This window comes from Vanellus vanellus (assembly GCF_965231255.1).
Source record: "Vanellus vanellus genome assembly, contig: HAP1_SCAFFOLD_565, whole genome shotgun sequence".
Lineage (NCBI taxonomy): Eukaryota > Metazoa > Chordata > Aves > Charadriiformes > Charadriidae > Vanellus > Vanellus vanellus.
The window spans coordinates 71,755-75,024 of NW_028127620.1; positions in this window are offsets into that span (position 1 = coordinate 71,755).

Sequence of the window (3,270 nt, forward strand, 5' to 3'; positions counted from 1 at the left end):
TCTCCAAAGCTTTCTGGAACCTCGCTGCACGTGGCTTCTGCTTCGTCGAATACTACACAAGAGCAGACGCTGAACACGCAATGCGATTTATCAACGACACGCGACTAGATGATCGCATCATTCAAACTGACTGGGATGCAGGGTTTAAGGAGGGGCGACAGTATGGAAGAGGAAAAACTGGAGGACAGGTGCGAGATGAATACCGGACAGACTACGATGTGGGAAGAGGTGGCTTCGGCAAGATCATTCAGATGCAGAAAGCAAATCATCAGCCTGCGATCTACTGATTGCCTCGTGGCTCCTAGCTCGTAGAGGGCTCTGTCCTTCCAGAGCTAGCTCTGTTCTCGCATTTTGGATTGGGGTAGGGAGTGAGATCCAAGTTCCAGCAAAAGGTGACCCTCCTTAGACTGTGGATATACATGTATACATTCCCCCTTCCTTCTGGCTAGAGAGGATGTTCTGTGCTGTTACAGGGCAACAAGGGAAAAAAAACACGTGTGACGTGTGCCGGGTGAAGGTTGCGCAGGTCCCACGAGGGTATGGAGAATGAGCCTGGTGCTCGTACAGGAGGCAGAGCCCTGCTCAGCAGTCGTGACACTTGTTCCCTGTGCACAGGGCTCCCCACTCGGGCAGCGTCCTAACCACCTCACGGGGGTCACCCAAGGGCTGTCGGGCTACCAGGGCCACTGCAGGCTCCCTACCTACGGAGCCACCCAGGCAATGTGCAGAGCTGTGGAGGGGAACAAGTGATTGCCATTGCCCCAGCACTGGAGCAGAGACAGGTGCCAGCCTTAGCTCCACAATCAGTGAAAGCAGAGCCCAGCACATCAGCTCTTCAGCAAAATGCTCCGCCACTCTAGGGCAGCCGAGCGCTCAGCACCCTATGCCCGCCTTCCCCCCAAAACCCATGTCCACACATGCACAGACGCACGTTTGGGTGTGAAACAAATGATTTATTGACATCTATGTACAGGGTAAAGCTCCGCGAGGGACAGGGCGGTGGCTGTGCCCGTGGTAACAGGAGTCTCTGTCGCAAGGCTCCTTGCAAGGGCGACTCCAGCCGCATCGCGTCCCACTCCCCAGAGTGCGGTTCTGCTGCAGAGGAAAGGTGTGGCAGCAGTTCCCAGAGCCGACTGAGTAGCGTGTTGTGCGTGCCCAGCGTGCTCAGTTCCGCAGCACCAGCTCCCAGGGGAGTATCTAGGGGACACTAAGAGAGCTCCGTGCGTGAGGAGCTCTTTCGGTGTCTGTAGAAGAGCAGGCTTGTGAGCCGATCTTGCAGCTCATCGGCCTCACGCATTGCCTTGGCGTGGGCGGCTGGGTCATGCAGCAGGCGCTGGAAGAGGTTGAGTGGCTCCGCTGTTTGGAGGGCTGGGGGCAAGACGATGTCCTCGGGCATGTTCTCATTAGCAAAGAAGAAGTGGTCGAGGCGTTTGTCGTGCAGGCAGCCGCGCAGGTACCACAGGATATCCTGCAGCCGCATGAGGAATTCCCTCCTGCTCCAGCTCGACACTGGTAAGGTGTTGAGGAGGTGCATGGCAACCGTCTTGAAGGTAGCGGTGGAAAAGCCGGTGCCCAGCAGGATAGCGGCAAAGAGCTGGAGGCATTTGAGGTGGGAGGTGTCGTGTGGGGCCTGCCTGGCCACATGCCTGAAGAACTTCACCTCTGCCACCGCGTAGCTCTCTGCCCATGTTGTGCTGGGGGTGAGGATGGCCTCTGGAGTCTCCCGGCTGCTCAGGAAGATGTCCGAGTCGCCTCGCCGCACCCCAAACATGATGTCAACGAGGAGGCTTTTCCCAGAGGCGTTTGTCAGCTGCAGCTTGCAGGAGCGGCTGGAAGGCAGCACCTTCATGCTGTAGTGCTGCGCCTGAGGCATCTCTTCCCAGGCTGAGCTCACCAGGTTCTGCAACCACTGGGCGGTTTTGTGCACATCCAGGTAGGAGCCGGTGCAGAGGGTGCCAAGGAGGCTGGCAGACGGACTTTTCCTCAGCTCCTCCTCCTGGGGGTGGTGGAGGTAGAACGGCGTGTTCTCCACCAGCTGATCCCTGCTGCAGGTACACGCCAGCTCCACGCGGACGCGGGAGTTCTTTGCCGGCATCTCCGCTGCAGTGCCCAGCTCCAGGTGGAAAACGTGCCCACGGGGGGGCTTAAGGGGCACAAGCAGGCGGTACACAGCATCACGCCCACGGGGACTCCAACCTTCGAAGGCGCTACCCACCCCGATGGCTGGCTGCAGGACCGGGAAGAAACTGTTGGACAAGCGCTCTTGCAGGACAGCCAGGAGGTCGCCCACCAGCTCCTCCACCACGCGGCTCCTGTAGGCCAGGCGCTGCACTGACGACCGGATGCGCTTTGCAAACCTCCCAAACACACGCTTCTCATAGTCGCCAGAACCTTCTCCTGCACATTGTTCGTTGCCGCACTCTGTGCTGCTGCCTGAGCTCTCCTCTGCAGCGCTGCTGCCTGGCTGGGGGCTCCTTTTGCTGAGGCGCCGGCAGAGCCTGAAGATCAGGACGAGGACTGCAGCGAGCGCCCAGACCTGCCAGTGCTGCAAGGCAGCGAAGAGCAGGTCTCCCCAGGCCGAGGCGTTCTGCTCCATGTCCTGCAGCAGCCGAGTCTTGGGCTGGCTCAGCTGCTGCGCGTGCTGCCGCATGTGCCCGCAGGTGGCCTCACCCAGCTCCTGGCAGACCATGTGCAGGAGCTGGAGGATGCTCTGCACGAGCAGGGGGAGGAAGGTTGTGTCAGCCATGGCCTGTGGGAGGAGGGAGAGAAGGGGTTGAGTGGGGCTGGGAGGGCAGGAAGTGGTGGCGCAAGGGCCCTGCCGCTGCACTGCAGGGAGCTGGGGGCAGGCAGGAGAGGGGGCGAGACAGCTGGGGGGCAGCAAGGCCTGCGCCCAGCCCCGGTGGCGGCGGTGGCAGCGTGCCCGGCCCCAGGCGCTCCCGCCAGCGGCTGGGCCCTTGATGCAGGATGAGAACCCGCCCCCCCGGGGGCCCGCCGTTCTGCCCGGGCCCCGCTCCGGCCCAGCCTCCCGCCGCCTGCGCACTCACCTCTGGCTCAGGCTGTGCTGGGGCAGCGCTGCCTGCGGGCGCCTTTTATAGCTGCCCCCATTGTGACACGGCCCCTCTGATGTCACAAGCGCCAGAGCGCATCACCGGCACAGCCGCCAACCAGCCCCCCCGCCTCAGCGCCTCACAGCTGCCCCCGGCAACCAGAGCCCCGACAGACACAGAGTACAGGCCCAGCCGGCAGGACAGGGCTGCCAGTTGCTCTGCT